Source organism: Dromaius novaehollandiae, chromosome 2 (assembly GCF_036370855.1).
Source record: "Dromaius novaehollandiae isolate bDroNov1 chromosome 2, bDroNov1.hap1, whole genome shotgun sequence".
In the NCBI taxonomy this organism is placed as follows: domain Eukaryota; kingdom Metazoa; phylum Chordata; class Aves; order Casuariiformes; family Dromaiidae; genus Dromaius; species Dromaius novaehollandiae.
Genome location: NC_088099.1, coordinates 129,737,744 through 129,755,425, shown reverse-complemented (window position 1 = coordinate 129,755,425; position 17,682 = coordinate 129,737,744). Strand labels below are relative to the sequence as shown.

At 38.7% G+C, this 17,682-nt stretch overlaps 1 protein-coding gene across 4 annotated transcripts in view; it reads left to right on the top strand.

Moving 5' to 3' along the window:
- Positions 1-17,682, top strand: part of SULF1 (sulfatase 1) — a 126,606-nt gene that overhangs the window by 20,542 nt on the left and 88,382 nt on the right. For 3 of the 4 annotated variants that reach the window (XM_026115206.2, XM_026115212.2, XM_064507421.1), the window contains exons 2-3: positions 1,344-1,411; positions 3,790-3,887. The gene's annotated coding sequence lies outside the window, so the exon portion shown is untranslated. Of the gene's footprint in view, positions 1-1,343; positions 1,412-3,789; positions 3,888-11,863; positions 12,072-17,682 lie in introns of all 4 variants that reach the window. The other variant, XM_026115209.2, reaches the window with a different exon arrangement.

Genomic DNA, 17,682 nt, shown 5'->3' with positions numbered 1-17,682 from the left:
CATAGTAAGACCTTATTCATGTTTCAAAATTGAGAGAACAATTTGATTACACGTCTTTTAGTAGAACTATCCCTTCTTCAGATCCTCTCAGATTGTAGCTGACGGCTAATCTTTCATTGTGTTATGTGCTTGAGAGTTGGTCTAGCTAATACAGTAAGTGAAAAACAGCGTCACAAGTGAACAGAAGTCACCATTGTGACTTCTTGCCCTTTCATTATATCACAGATTTTGCTGGGGGAAAAATTGCTTATAACATTACTGTTCATTCAAACAACTCCTGTGGGTAGAGGCATGCTGCACTCACCCATCCCTCCTGCTAGTCGCCTAGGAGATACTTCTCTCAAAAGGTCAGCATAGCTGGCTCCCATATTGTGGTCAAAGGCAGGCTTATGTGGCCATTGGGACAGATAAGTTGTGTTTGAGAGTGAGTTCTTAATTTTTAGTCTCTTGGATCCAAACAAATATGCATGCCTGAGAAGAGAGTATTGAGGGTGTCCACAGAGAAGGTCTAGTCTTCATTAGCTGTCTATAACTTCATGTAATGTTAGTGGGGAGCAAAATGGTTCAATGTAGCTGGTGAGAATCATAAAGAAAACCTTCAGTCTGATTATCCTAACTATTACATCATAGCTAAAAAATTGAAAACTGACCAGGAAAAAAGTACATTATTAAAAGCTGGAGGGAACCAATCTTTTAAAGAAGGGGAGCCAAAACACATATTAGGTAATAGAACAGTAATAATGTTTTTCACCTCCCCAATTATTTCAATACCTGTGTATTTTTGTTGCACATTAAAAGCGTTCAGTCCAGATTCTGAGCTTAAATTTTCAAGGCAAAATCCCAGAAGACCTATTGGTTTTCACAGCCACTAGCAACCTGAAAACCTGAGAGCACATTGGTTTGTTTTTTGATTTATTAGGAAGCGGGCTTAATTGAACCTACTGGCTGGAATCTAAATAGGTCTTACTGAATTTCTGGTCTGCACCTGAAGAAGCAGGTTTGGAAAGCTACTGCCCTCTGTAGATACTGTACACTATCAACATAACCTTCTGAAGAAAGGAGTTAAGAACAAGAAAGATAACTGCTGATAAATTAAGAAAACTTTATTAGCAATATACTTTCATGTAACCCTGCCCTGCTGGAATTAGAGGCAATGTTCCCAGTAAGACTTGTGGGAAAGGTCTAAATCCATTACTCTATGCAGTATCTTTCTTATTGAGTTGGGATATATTCCTAGAAATCATGTATATATAAATGAAAGCTATTTATTTTTTCCTTTTAAAGATATCACTAAATTTATGTCTTAGAAATTGTTAAAACTTTTATTGTTTTATTTATTACAGTAAAAAAGGACTGAACTGTGGAAGAGTGGAAAAACGATGACAATATTTCTTTCCTGCATAAGAAAAAGGTAAGAATTAGAGGACTGTAATATTGCAAGTACTTATTTATAGCATAATAATAACTATGAGGTAATTTGTTAAGTTCCCAAATACTGGCAACTTTTTATTTAAACTTATCCAGACCTTCACAGTCTTGGCAGCCTAAAAACCAGTGCTTTAAATTCACAACCCTTTCTGATTAACTGACAGTGAGTCATCAGGCAGACACTGTATGTGCCACTGTGCTGACCTGTTCTGCATTAGAGAAGCAAAGGTTACATTTCGTTTCGTAGCAGCATATTGGAGATATATGTATTCCAGATTCCTTGATTTACCCTATCTCCGTTTTGGGCTTGTTGGAGGGAGGTTTCTTCCATTTCCTTTTCTCCCACTCCATTCCCTGGAGTCTGTAAGTACCCCAGTTTTCACTGAGATTTCAATTTTTTGGCCTGAGGTTCCCAGCTGTTCATGAAATAATGCTCCCCATATGTATTCATTGTTCACAGTACCGACGCCTGTGCAAGTCACCAGAGTTTCCCTAATAAGGTTGGCTTTGACCTTTCAGAAGTTCTCAAATGAAGAATCTAATTGAGTTCATTATCCTCAGAACAGATATGCTTAGCTGCCACCGTTCTAATAAAAAGGCTGTAAGAAAGAGCAAAGGATGCGTGTTCCAAAACCAAGTGCAAATGCAGAGCTGTGCGAGAGCTCACACGCAGCAGGCAAAAGGGCTTTGGCTGGGCCCTTTCCAGCACGGTGCTGTGCCAGGTGGACAGAGATCATAAGGAAGGGGAGCGGACAGGCTGGTGCCCAAAGACATGGAAGTCTAGAGAGAAGCCTTTCGGGCTGACGTGCTGGCTTGGGCAGGAAGCCCCTTGCCTGATGGTTTTAGGCCCCCGTGTGCAGTGACGCCATAGGGCCGGCTGCCAGGGTAGCGGCACCCAGTGCTGCTGCTTTCTCGCGATAGCATTAGCGGTAGGGTGACTACATGGGGAGCCAGACAACACAACTGACCCATCTGAAAATGGGCCTGGTTTCTGATATGCTTTTGGGTGGTGGGATGAAGGCCTGCTCGGATGGGTTCCTTCACCTAGCTGCCCTCAGCGACAGGAGCGCGAGTGCCAGCAAGGGGCAGGAACGCACAGGCAGGGTGGCAGCAGAGGAGGGCACGTCCCTCCGGTCAGCAGCCGGCCTTTAATCCAAGTTAAGGGGAGGTGAAACTACAACCTGTGCCACCAGTATTTCCTGCGTTTGTGAAAATAAACAAAACTTTCTCCTGACTGGAGTCACCTATGAGATCCTGCGTCTCAATTAGCTGCTCAGGTCGGAAGAGGGAAAGCAGATACGGACTGATTCCTGTCAAAGGAAGAATACAAATGAGAAGTTTAGATTAACACGGGAGATACTGATAGTCACATTTTAGTTGCCTAAAGACAAAATGGACTGATTCGTGATAACTTCTAGATGATTTGAATATTACCTCATTTTACAGAAGAATAAATACATGAACTACCAATTGTAAAAGCTAAGAAAGACAGTTATCTCCAAAACTGACAATTCTATGAAAATATTACAAGTATTCTCAGAAAACATCCTGATAACTTACAGAACTTGGTGGAGATGGATAACTTGCTATTTGAGCCATCTATTAGAACTTTAAGCTGGAGAAGTAAAAACTTTGTCAGCCAAACAGTAAGATTAAGCTATGTTTAACTTGAAGATAGACAAGTCTGTTAAATTCTATAGATTTTCCCACAGAGAATACAAAAGCAAAGCACTTCCATTTATTTCTGACAGCTAAATAAGATACAGCTTATCATTTTTTTACACTTATTGTACAATGATCGGTAGAAATGATGCATTTTAATAAAGCTTGTATACAGGGTTCTGGTGTTACGGTGAGTTTTTGCTGAAGGGGAGTGCTATTCCTTTATGAATCCTACAGTCTGTAGAATAGCAAAATTCTACTGTATATTACAATATAAGCAGCAACATGTTATTTATTTAATACTCGGGCTTAATTTCTACTTAACAACAAATGTTTTTGCTAAGGTAGTAGAATGTTTGCCATAAGTCATCTCAGGTTTCTTAAGGCACTGGAAAAGCAGATACACATTGGTAGGCACTTAAGTAATGAACAGAACACAGGGCAGTCAGGAGCTTTAAAAATTAATGCTTGCTCTCTAAGGTTTCATTTACTTAACTATGGTAACTTGCTAATTTGTAAGCGAGGTAATTAGACATGGATTAACTTGGTTCTGCAAGGTTATTCAGCAGGGTAAAGAGGAATGGATGAGTTTAGTTTTGCAAAGAAATTCTAAATCCAGTATGAACAGACCTTGTGTTACAACTGAAGTGTGTGATTCCTAGCAGCTATGAGTATTAACATGTTTTCCTCCTTTTGCAGGTTTCGCCTATAATAAACTCACTAAGCAAGACATACAGACTTCTGTCCAATGCTATGAAAAATAACCAGGGCACGTTAACTGCAGGAAATCTTCAAAGGTACAAAAATAAAATGCTTGCCTGGTAATTAATTAAACCAAACAAGCCATCAGCATGTGCTACATAGCCTAAGTATTATGTTAGGTCAATAATTAAGCTGTAGTAAATCTTCTGGAGGTTCCATCCTGCCAAACTTTAAAGGCTCAAGACTAACCCAAGGACCCTTAACACTTCAGCGATCCAGTAGATGATTATACAGATATCTGCTCAATCTGAATTTTTCTAGCATTAACTCCCTATTTTTCAAGACAACCAGAATTTGTATATGTTGTGGTTGTTGAATAATATCCCATGAACAAAATGTGTGCCTTTCTGGAGCCTATGAAAAGAAATATTTTGTAGGCTTGGGTTATGTCAAGATAAAAAGCACACTTTTCCTGCAGGGAAAGATATACATTAAGCAAAAAGTAAAGGTCTGAAATTTTCTCTTGTTTAATGGAACATGATGATTATGAAAACTAGAAGCTAATCTGACTGCACGCAGCTGGTCACGGCAGAGAAAAGTACTATGCAAGCTGTCTTATGTGACTGCCAAAGCAATTCCAAAATGATCTGTACTAGTTTTGTTCAAGGCCTGGCCGACTTTTAGGTGGAATTAGGCAGTCACAGCAAGTTGTATGGTGGCCTTGTAATGTGGGAATTACGGCACTAGGCTAAGAGTATCAAATCATATGTCTCAACTTAACAAATAAAAATTTAAAGCCACATGACGAATCATAGAGCAGGAAGCTTAAAACATTCTGAGATTTGCTTCTCCCTCTTCCTTAGTATTTTCTGTCACCTTATTCACATAAAATATTTCTGGTTAAACAATTTGCAATTATATGTTAATATTACACCTGTAAGAGCAGATGTATGTGTGGCAGAGATAAATTTGGATTTAAAATTAAGACATTGCTAGTAATGAAAGGCAGCTAGTATACTTCAAGTTTACATCATGTGTGAGTCGGTATATAGAATTCTGTTTGAAACCAGTTAATATTTGGTATGTTAACTCACACTGTATTTTAATTTCAGAAAATTTAAATTACCCGATCTTCAGATAGCATTTTTTAACAACTAGGAATAATATAATATTTTTCAACCAATCAGAGTATTTACTCAGTTGATCATTCTTTTTAAAAGAGGTATGCCTTTATAATGAATTTTATAAAACTTAGTCCATTAGGAGAGGGTTCATGGTTTTACTGTGTATTTTAGAAATTTAAGTGGCAGTATTTTAAAATTATATGGCCAGAGACACTTATGTAATCATCTAGTTAGCTCTGTTGCATAACACATGCCAAAGTATGCTCCTGTTTGAAATGGGACATATCTTTGGGAACAAAAAGAATTTTAGTTTTAAAATTTCCAGCGATGAATATCATCACAAGTAATTGTGCAGGGTTTAATCTCAATCGCTATTGAAACTGTAGTTTGAATGAGTCCACCTATGATTTCTTGTCACTTGATATTGTCTGACCTTTCCCTTATGAGATTGAAAATCTCTTTTTCTCCATTTCTGTTGTCTGGATATGTAGTTATAGACTTTGATCAAGTCAGCCCTTAATCCATTGCTGAACTGAACAGCCTGAGTCGTAGAGTCTGTGACTATAAAACATACACTTTTTGGTCCTTTGGCCATTCTGCTAATTCTTCTCTGCACCTGCTCCAACTTATCAAAATTTTAGGTAGTGGTTTTAAAGTATGGACAAGTTGTTAAAGAGCTAGTATCATTTCTTCTCATTCCCTTCCTTATGGTGGGCTTCATTGTCCATGAGGCCATGTTGGGCCTCAGCATGATCTTAAAAAGGTATTAGGAGTTTGTGTTCGTCTGACTACCCCCATCTTTGCTAAGTCCCTCTTAGAGCCATTGCTTCCAGAGTGACAGTATAGTCCTGTGGGTATGGTCTGCTTGCTTTATTGTCCCTCCATCTGTGTGACTGTATATTGACCCTGCATAAAGGATATATTTTTTGCTCACATCCAGCTTACCAGGAGATCCAGGCTGTCCGATTGATGTAGTTATTGATGTAGTTATTATCTCCTGCTCCAGATCTATGTTATCTGCCAAATTATTCTAGAAATATATTTTTTCTGGACTGCTGCTAAAGATGTTAACTAGAGCAGGGCCAAGAAAATGCGTATCTTAGATTCCCTCAGAACTGGAAGTTACAAAGTAACATGAGTTAGACTAGTGATCCTGCTTTCATTGGAGAAAATTAATAGGATTATTATTTGAAGTGCCTTCCAGTTCTATTCAATGAAACATAAGTGATCATTTTGATGGTGTTCCCAGTCTACCAAAGGCAGGAAGAACAAATAATCTTATGAAGGACTTTATATTGGAAGATTTCCAAGCAATTTTTGTAGTTCCAAAGGTTAATTCTTTTTAGAAGTGGCTTGGACATTGTTTATCTAACCTGAGACTTTTGAGGTTCACTCTTCATTGACTACATCATATGTTGTTGTAGAGAAATTTTTCAAAAAATTTTATAAACATCCTTTTTCTCTGCAGATTTTGGGTCATAATAGCTCATACAATGAAACTATCTTATATACTCACTGTGAGGTATGCATAAATGTAATTCCTATTTGTTGACATTAGGAAAGTCTTCAGAATATTTATGAAATAAAGTGTTATCACTTTTACCATGGATAAATTAGTTGGAAAGTGCCAAGAAAAATGAAAAGGCAGCCTTTTGACCTAAAGCTTAAAAATCGTGTCTCTTATGTATATAATCTATTAATGACACTTGCAGTGCAAAGACTTTCCTGGCACATTATCCACTGACATTCCAAAAGCCAACTTCAGCTAATTAAGTGAAATAGAACTTAACCCTTGGGGTCAGATTTTTTTAGAAATGTAATTTCATTAGTGCATGTACACATATCCCAGCTCCAGCTCCAAACAGACGTTTGGATTCCAGCTTATTCTGAGACGTGTAAGAGCTTGAAGCCCCCATTTCACTAAATCTGAAAGGAACATGATCTTGAAAAAAGAACAGAAGAGGCTTGCATTAAAGCAGTTCACTCCAAGTTACAGAGCTTAGGAGAGTGAGTCTGTGTGAGGGATCTATAGGTCAAAAGCTCTGACCTGATCAGTGGTGTCTACAACCAAGAAACCTAGCACTAACTGGGTAGATGGTCAGATAGGCCTCTCAGAATAACTCAGTGAATCCCCACAGGCAGTAGATTTGTTAGGAGAGGCTGGGAAGCCAGGGAACATGGACATACTGCAGATGTAAATGGCAATTTTTTAGTTTGCTACATCACTGTTCATCTTACTGTATGCATGCTGAGGCCACTGTGACAGGTCTGTCAGCTGTAGGTATTGCTGAACATCCTACTAGAAGGTCTACAGCAGAAATATTATCTTTTTGTAGGGTTCCTCCTTCTGTGCTGTGATATTTCCTTGTTATTAGTTGTCTAGATGGGATACAGCCAAGTCATGCTGAACATGTAATCAACAGCCTTTCTCTAGCCAGGATTTTGTCAAGGGTTTTCATCTCCTTGTCTGGAGGCTTTTTCTTTCTCTCCCTCTAAAAGGCTATAAGGAAATACCTACCAAAATCCTATGGGAAAAATCCTCTAACACAGAGGTACATCTCTGTGTTGCATACACACACACATTCAGGCATTCACCCATTTCTGCTGAGAGACATATGCTGAACTCTTTCTTTCTGCACCTCCCCCAAGTGAACTCTGCTGTCAGTGACCTCAGTTCTTAGCCAATTAGCATATTCCACTTTTGGAAACAAAATTCATTCATTTTCAACTCTTTTTTTCCTTTCATACTGTCAAGTTTCTTAGTTTGGAAGAGAGGATTTTAAGGAAGGGGATTATTAGCTGTAAGATACATTTTTCCCCATACATACATATGGGTAAATGTCTTTTAATTACAACAGATGTAGCAGATGAAATGAGATAGATACACAGCTTTGCCGCTTCACTTTCTCTTTATTCCCTGGCTGTCTTGCCCACAGCACACTTCTGTCCCGGCCTGGGAGAAGAACTTCCTGCTTTGTTTTCCTTCAGCCATCAGCATCCCACACACAGACTATTTCTGCATTTTTCTCTATACACCATTAATTAAGGTCCAGAGGGAATTTTTTACAGCACGTCAACACAGTAAAGAGTGTGAACTTGGCTTTTTCCTTTAGAAGATGAGGGTGAAGATGCTGTTAATCACTTTTAGCATCTCCATAACCTACCACATGTCATTTATATGAAGCAACAGGCACTTGCTTGCCTTTGTTGCTGCTCACCCGTATTATATCAGTTCACACCACTAGCGCTCCAAAGGAGAAGTATGGGTTTTTTCCTCTTCATTTCCTCTTGCTACTTAGCAGAAGGGATTTTCAGCTGCTGATCAGGTTGCTTTGGTTCTTTCCTTACTGGCATATTTGTCTGCACTGCACACCTTAATAAGGAACACACAGTGAGAAGTTAGGTGCTCAGTATGCTGAGAGCATACTCAGGAACAGAAAGATGGAAAAGAGAAAAACAGATCCCAGAAACTTTTCTTCTGGACTGTACCAAACTGAAAGCAGCAATTTTTGTCCAGCTGTACCCTTAGGATATCAAGGTCAAACTTTCAAAATGCCGATCTTTGGGACTATTTATGAAGCTTTTCCCACATTCAGGTCATTGTTTTTTCCCATAAGAGCCAAGACACTTCCTTCCTACCCAATATCAGTTGTATTATCCTGCCTTAGCAGAGAATTGGTACTATTCAAGGGCATCAGAATAAGACGAAGGTAGTCCAATAAAAATACTTTTAATATTGCTTGTAAGGAATGTTTATAAAGTGGATTTTGTAAGAGAATCATGTGTGACATTATTTCCTCTACCTCTTCCAAATATTTCCATTCAAATGGATGTTCAAGAAGAATGCAGATTTTTTTCAGCCACATGCTTCCACCACTGCTAACTTGATCCAGAGGTACCTTACTGTTTTTCTGGCAAAAATGCAAAATGTCTTTATTAGGAAGTAGACCTATAGCATCATTAAGATTGTAATGATGTATAGTCAGGGAGTGGAAAAAAAAGAATCCTAGAAAGACAACTCCTCCCTGGATTTATGTATTGAGATCAGAATGACAAAAGCAAAACAGCAAAACCAAAACCACACAGACAGAACTCCCTAATGTGACATCAATGGTGATGGAGATACAGTAATACTAAAACTGCGAATGTTTTTTGAGTTAAGTATATGGATAAGATTAACATTTCTTCATAGAGGACTTTTTTGGTCATCATAAGAAAAAGTAACTTATCTGCAACTGCTTAAATCTGCTTTTAGTGAGAAAAGTACTTAGGCAATGTTTACATATGTATATGTGTTATTGACATAGCAATGAAGCAGCTTATTGAATAAGGGCCAAGAAACATTAATAGGAAAACGTGTGATCATTTGTTGTTGCCTTGCAGATTTACAGATCTTAGACTACATTTCTTTGCTCTTTGTTGCCTCTATTGCCTCCTCAATCTCTTCCCAGAAAGAAGGAGGAAACAGCCTATTTTCTGTGTCATGCTACGGCCTGATAAGTTTTGATTTTGACAAGCAATCAGATTATGTACCAGTTAAGTGCAGGCTATTGCCTAAAGAAATGTTGGAAGTTAGGACAGTATGACTTCTGGGAAAAATATCAACCACGTTTTATATGTTATTCCTTGTTAGGAAGAAAAATGAATGGGTTTCCAGCCAATTTTGCAGTTATTGATATATTGGAGTCTGTATAGACGAGAGATGAAGTGTATATGAGAGATTCTCTAAGCAAGCCATCACCCCACCCTCAGCCCCTTTGGTGTTACATTGCAGTGAGAAAGCTGCTTAGTTTATTAACCTAGTATTTAGAGTTTAGTCTCAGCTCCTTGCTCCAGTCAAGACTTCCTATATGACAGTGCTAAAGTCCACAGGCAAAGGATTGCTACACCAGCTCACAGGCCAATTGCAAAGATAAATGTATTTAAGATTGTGAAGTGCTTGGATAATGCAGCAACAGGATGCTCATAAATGCCATCGAGAAAACCCAGGCTTCACGCACCAGAAGTTGCCTGTCCCACAGTGGTCATGTTTATCTTTACGAATTGATCCTGGAAGCTGCAGGCCATCCCGCTTCCCATTAAAGGCATTCACAGACCCTTAGACTATCAGGTCCAGAGCTTCTCTGGGATTTTGAAATCCTTTAAGACGTAAATTAAGACAGTTAAGGCAATAAAATACAACCACTGATTAACAAAGCAAGACCTTCTAGTCATTAATTCTATATTTATAGGTAGCCATACATGACTGAGTGACAGTATTCAACCATGCAACAAATTGAAAGCAAATAGAGATATGATGACACAGTAATTGTAACTGAAATGAAAACATTCTTCACCAGCATTTTTAGATTCTTACACACACACATTAACTTTCTCCTTTAGGTAGTAGGCCTTCCCTATAACTTTTCGCAGCTTAAATAGTAGCAGATGAAGAAATTATCTACACTGTGCTTTCCTGAATGTTTCAAACTACGCGGAAGTATGGCTGTCATCCAGAATACCAGAAGACAACGGATGAATATAGTTTTTCTTTGGAAACACGGACCTTGAGTTTGGGTTGTGATTTAGGTGAATATGTAAATACACCAACCAGTGGCACACAAGTAGTGAAGAATGTCATGCTAAGGTTATACTTAATATGCTCAAAAGGTTATATTATTTTGTCATGCTCGGAATACAGTGGAAGACCTTTACACCTCAAGGTACTTGGCTGGATTATGATGAATTTTTAACCTTATGAGACATGAGAAGCATGTTAGTTTTTTGGGAGGGTTATTTTTGTCTTTTTCAGAAGAGACAAATGCCCATGATTTCCCTTCTAGTAGTTACAAAGTGCTGTTGTATCACCTTTTTGAATAAATGAACAGATTCTTAGATTGAGGGTGCACTTGAATTTTCTGCCAGCCTTCTGCTGAGAGACTTTTCTCCCAGTCTAAATATTGTATCACAGCCAGCAAAAACTGGGAAAAAAATAAAGGAAGGTGACACAGAGCTGAATATCTAGCATAATGCTGAAATATAATAGTGCAAAGACTTAACAACTAACTCAAAGAAGGTGTGCCCTGCAATAGAGAGCACAGGGATGCTTATTAGGTGTTTGTTGGAAGAAAAGATGATGGAAGAGAGGTGAGTGGGTCTGTTTCATTCCAGGAAATTTTTACAGGTTGAGCTGCTCTTATTGGGGTTTCAGATTTTTGAGAAGGTTCTGGTAATTTTCATTAAAATGCAGCCCTGCCATAAGGCCAGTATCATGAGGTACCCATGTTTTCTGTGATTCAGTGATTATTGCAGTGAATGTATTAAAGTTACAAGCATGCAGCTGTGCTGTCCAGCAGGCAATTTTGCAAACTTAGCTTCCAGCTTATAAATCATTAGTACTAAAGGTATACAGGCTACATTAGACATTTACCTTTAGGAAAGATTTACAGACTAGGAGCTTCAGATGCCCTGTATACATACATTCATTCATACATACATGCGTACTATATGTATATATAAAAATCTAAAGAATAACTAGTCTTTATCACCACTGTAATATCTGAACAACCCACTGACCTCTGGAGGATTTGTCCTAGTGTGTCTGACTAGAATGTCATTAACTATTGAGTTATTACACAACGTGACATAAAATCCTATTTAATGTTTTTGCATAATTGTTCAGAAAGAGTTAACAGAAAACAAAAAGGACTAAAATGTTCTGCTTTGCTGAAGTTTATTATTTATATATTAAGAAAAGATTTGTTGAATAAGAAGGTACCATTTTGCAAACTCAGTGCAGGACAATAGTTTCTGTGCATTCTTGATAAGTATGTTTGATAACAACAAAATACTGTCATATATCAATTTTAAAATGCAAACTTAACATTTGTGTGCATTCTGTTTGAGTGGCTATGTAAGAGACTTCCAGCTATTATGTTACACATTTGATTTCTTTCTTCTTTTTGCAGCACTTATGTCTTATACATAAATATCAACAAAGAAATAAATTTTAAAATAGCAATATACTTCACTATATAAAGAAAATAAGAAGGATCATTTCACCCATCATTTAAGTGCAGACATTTCAGGGACATGGGACTTTATCGGTGCTAGCAAACTAAACAAGACTTGAGTGAGGAGTGGAATAATTTGTGCTGTTAAAACCCCAGAGAAAAGGTAAGCAGGATGAATGCAGGTACCTAACTAACATTTCTAGTAGATATGTTAGAGGTGTTTATTTTAAATAATGGGTATTTTCTTAAGCTGTATGAACTCAAATGCTGTTTCTATAAAGGGAGATGTTTGACCTGCTTCAAGCTATAAAAGAAGATTTGTGATTCTCCTAAGTCCACATGCCCTAGATTAATGTTAGTGTCAAACTGATTCTACGTTAAGCTCATTTAACGTACCTTTGGGCTATAAGATGTTACTTTGCCAGCAGCAAAGGTCACATGTTTTCAGGTACTGACAGTGCAAGTAATAACAAGTTGTTTCTGTGTTTTAGTGGATCAGGGTCTTTTTAGCATTCATTCAATGAATCTAGCAAACTGTAGCCTCAGCCTGAGAGGGCTCTGTGCCTTTGAGCATACAGCAGAGGGAATTACTAAACCTCTGGCTCTGAAATCTATAGCTGCATTTAGTTCAGGCCTCCCAAAGGAATTTTTATGCCTTTAGCTAAATAGCAAACAGTTTTGAAGCTGACTACCAAGGTAGCAGATTTCTTATTGATCAGAAGAGAAACAGAAAAGTTCATATATAACTATATTTATTGTTTTTTAATGCATGTTTTGGTCAAGTATGTTTCAGTATGGTAGGTCAGACTAGCCTTACTGCTGCAGTTAGGGAAAAAACAACAGTTTCTGTGAAATTTTGCTAGCAGGTTTCCTAAGATCTGATCAAATAGCTGAAACTCGGGAATGGAGTTGAAATGCACTGTTTTGCTGGGTACTTCATGGGTTGTTGAGTGACATAAGCAAGTCATGTAACAATATCAAGATTTACACAATGTCGTGAGTCAACTTTAACAGGTAATCAGAAAGTGCATTAAGCTGCTCCCGTGGGAGCCCGACATTTCCCAAGGATTCACCAGGGAAACATGGCTTCTCCTGTACAATTTGGTGGTGGATAAAAGAGTTTTGCAACATTGTCATGATGCGGGAACAGAATTTGAAATGTAAAATCAGATTCCGACATTCTGTGTGGGAGATTTTGTGGGATCTGAGAAAAGGGGAAGGGAAGCAGCTTCCAGGGTATGACAAAAGGATGGCTACACTAGGTGTCTGTCTCTTGCACAAACTGTGAAACAGATACTCCAAGCCTGGAGTCATGTCCTCAGTTTCAGTGCTTCCTCCCAGACTGTTTATACTTTTAGCCCAAAATTGTCATTTGAGAAAAAGCAGGAAGGTCTCGAGAATGCCAGCATCTGTCCTCCCATCAGGTGATCTGACCTGCAGAATCCGGTCCCTCTCCTCCTCCCAAGCACGTGGTGCTTGCCTGGGGCAGCTTCTCCAGCAGAAGCACGCTGGACATTTTGCCAGCATTGACTGGTGACTGAGGAGCTCTCCTGGGGAGGAGCTGTAGCTCCAAACGTCAGCAGGAGGAGGAGGAGGACTCGAAGCTCAGATCTCCAGTTCCCTGACGGATCCCCACCATCTTGTGAATTTTCCATGGTTAAGGCACAGCTTGCAAATTGGGTTCCTCTGGAGACTTATGCCTGTTTTGCATCTCCCAAACATCTTTAGCTAAAAGGCAGGATCTTAGGTAATTAATGTGACAAAGGCAGGGTGGAAACTGAGCAGGACCCGAACCCTAAGTCTCCACAGAAATGCAGGTATCTCAGGCTCTTGAACACGATAGGTAAGGATTATTTTAATTGCTTTTCCGAAGTTAAGCTCCTAAGTTTCTCTGGAAGGGCACTGAAGTGATTTGTTGCATGTTTGCTGAAGAGCACATCCGTTCATGCTACAGTGACCTGAATATTGTACAGTTTGTTCATTTGTTCGCATATGTGTCATGGTTCCCAGAGGTGTCCATGTAGGGGTTTAGCTGAACCTAATTAGCTTAATCAGCACAGAGTTGTACACGGACATGCCTTTCTCACCTCTGTGCCATTTTATATCACTGGCTCCCTTTTCCCTTTCCTCTCATTACATTTTTCCTCCTCAAAGGTTCCCCAACTTTAAACACTTTCCCAAACATTTTTTCTTTTTGTTCTCTTCTCCAATGCATCCTTATTGCTTGTCATGGGAGATGAAACGATGTGGGGGGATATGGTCTGGAAATCTAGCAGAGTTTGCCCCCAAGCTCTTCACAGCAAAATCTGGGATCTAGACAGCTTCCTTAGCACAGCTGAGCAGAAAGAGGGGAAAAGAGGGCACTGTAGAGTATGATGGAGTATTAGGCTTCAGGAGAAAGCAAACAAGCATTACAGGGCAAAACTGTGCCAGTCTTTTCCTCATAACAGCACTGGGTACTCAGGCACAGCTTCCCCAAAGCATAAGGAAAAGAAATAAGGGAATATTTTTAGTGTGGCAAGTGATGTCTTATGTCGATGTCATTCTTCCACAGGCAGCAGTATTAAATTGGCTTATGCTATTAAAATTCGGGATTATAACTGATGCTTCTGCACACAAGTGTAGCTTTTTCCTTTCAGCTGCAGATTATAGGACAATAATATGCTTTCTCTATCCTTGTGAGGAAATAAGCATACTGAGTTTCAAATATGTATGTAAGAAAGGAAAATAACACAGGTATGTGTGTGCATATGTAGCTATAGGTATAGACAGATATAGATACAGATATGTAGATGGATATAGATATAGATATAGATAAAATCTCCACATTTGTTATGTTGTGGTCATTGTTGATGCCCCCAAGACACAAGCTGGTAAATCATAAGAATTTAAGAAAGCCTCCCAACTGTGATCAAGCTTTCATCCTCTGCCTTTGTCTGTACTTTTTGCAGTTGTACTATAACCATTTGGGGTAGAGGAGCATCTCCAGGGAGATTTTAGTCTGTGCATGTACAGTAGTTTGATTACTTCCCAAAACTCTTTCAATGTTGTGCTTTTCCACACATTTTCAGTAACAGGGGCGAGGTAATGCCTTGTAAATTACACCAATTACATGATCAACTAGGTAGGATTCAGAAACTTAGATTTAGGTGTCCGTGACTATCTGAGCTGCCATTATAGGTGTTCTTGTCAATACAGCCAGTGGGGCCTGGAGAGCTGGGCAGGCATCTGTGCCTGGTCAGCCAAAGAGCTTTCCAGATTGCACAAATTGTATAGAGTAGACCCCCTCTGACTGTAATGGGAGCTTAGACACCTACCTCATGTGGTGACGCCTACTTTCTGACACTTAAATCTAGGTGTCTACAATAAGGAGGTGAATCCCACCTGGGGTAATTATTTAAGTTGTTTTTATTAATTATTTATTATATACATATTATACATAAAATATAAATATAATATATATTTAGATAATATATAAATTAAATATAATTGTATATATTATATAATTTATTAATATTAAGCAGATATATTGTATGTATGAAATACAGACTGTGTGACTGGAATAAAAGTGCTGTGATTTTAATATGAATAAATTCCAACCTATTGGAACTCCCACATATAATTAAAATCCAGTGTGTGGTTAACCTACTTTTACATGCATTTACCTACCACAAAAGGAATATATATGCCTGGATTCTTGAGGTCAGTAGCTCTTTCTACAATATCTTTCCCATGATTAAGATATTCAGGGTGCTCAGTAACCCTTTAGTAATGCTAACCTCTGTTAAGCATTATGTTAGTTAATTACACTTATTCATGTTCAATGAAAACATTAAAACCAAAAGTTAGAAAGCTGGTCCAGTATAGTCTGAACAATTCCAAATAATGATTATTACCATAAAGTAAGAGCACTCATCACCTCCAGAAGTTGTTTAGCAGTATGGAGAGTGGAGTCCTCAGGGATGTGTTCATACCCTTAGAGAGGTTCAGCCTACTATCTCAGAAGCACTGATAAGTCTTCAAAATGGACCTGAAGTGATTCATAGATTTTTGTGCTTGATCCTGTGCGTGAAGATGAATTTGACTCTTAAGTAATAAAATGTCTTCCTCTCAATAAGAGATTCAGTTTTGGGGTTTTTTTTGGTGCAAAACCAGTTGCTGACAGCTTAGAAGTAAAGAAGAGTTTGAATTTCTAGATACAGAGCTCTCAAATTCTTTTGTCTCAGCACTGCCTCACTGGATATGTTGGTTGTGCACCCATTCAGAAGCAAATACAGTCAGCTCTTGATTATCCATGTGTTGCAGATTATTCATGCCACAGATATTAGCTGAAGCTCAGAGCCATATGAATGTGGCTATGCTGTTTCCAGGAGCATCTCAACTCCATAATCAGTACAGCTGCTTTTGCATTACACAGAGCTGGAGTTAATAAGCCCATATGAATCTTATCTGGCTCCATGGTAAGTCGGTTCCCTGGGAAACACAGAGGAACACTTGATGCTATCAATCTGTATCCAGCTGGGCTTTATTAATTTGGGCTCAAAGCTGGGTCTGCCAAGCCCATAGTGGAGCTGGCACTGGTGGCAGCCCTGAGGCTGGCAGGTGGAAAGGAGGGGAGCGAAGCAGTTGCCTCTGCACCATGATCCCTTTTGCTAGAAGAGGAATTTGGATTTATTAGTGGAGGCACACTGCCACAAGATTACAGGCAGCCTGTCCAATTTTTTGTCTTAATGAACAAGTCTTTCTGAAGGGCTAGGGGGAGGGGGATGGAGCCACCCAAGCATCCTTGCCTTGGATATGAGTGCTGGTGGAGGGGACTTGATGCTTCAGTCCATGTCAAACAACTGAGGTACAACAATCACTAAAGCATCTCCTGAGGCTGTTTCTGCATTTCAGGTGCAAGTGAGAGCCCTGTGTTGATTCTGCACATAGCTGTGGGGCTGTCTTTACCATCCTTTCTTGTCTAAATATTCCTACTGCGTTCAGTCAGGGCAGTCCATGTATTCCAAAAATGACTCTTGGTACATATAGATTGAGGGTTTTTTAATGCTTAGTTAGGTTTAGAGGAGAAAAGTCTTTAAGCTGTCAGTAAGGGACTGATTTTAAGGATATATATTCGTCTCTAAACTGTACTTTACATTGATCCTAGACTGACACTGGCACCATGGACTGGGCAGCTCTTCTAAACCTACAGCATAAAATAAATCTCCAGCTCTGATTATTTGATTTTTCTCTCAGTTACTGACATTCATGCACATGCACTTTTCTCATATAATAGTTAGACAAATTTTTGCTAGAGTAATCTTGAAAGCCTAGCCTCAGATTTATTAAAATTATAGTGGTTTATGATAGCTGTGAAAGTTGCCATAGTTGCAGAGTGCTGTTTCCGTACACGATGGAGGCACGAAGGTTGTTCTTAGGTGCAGTCACTGACTGGCCTTGAATTTGCCTTCCTGCCAAAAAGTGGGATTGTAGAGCATTCTGGAGAATAAACTTTGGGAATATCCCCCCAGATTCTTTATGATTGTATATTCATTTCTTTATTTTTAATTTACTTTCAAAACTCCAATTTCAAAGAGTGGAGGTTCTGAAACTATGATGGTAACTTATGTAGAAATGAGATCCAGAAACCTCAAGCATGCTGTTAGACAATGGAAAACTAAGGTGCATGGACAAACTGAAACATAATTAGAGAAAACATAACACAAAAAGTATCTCTATTGTGCCAAAACAAAGGTCTCCATGAGTTGCAAATATTTTTCATTTCTCTAGCA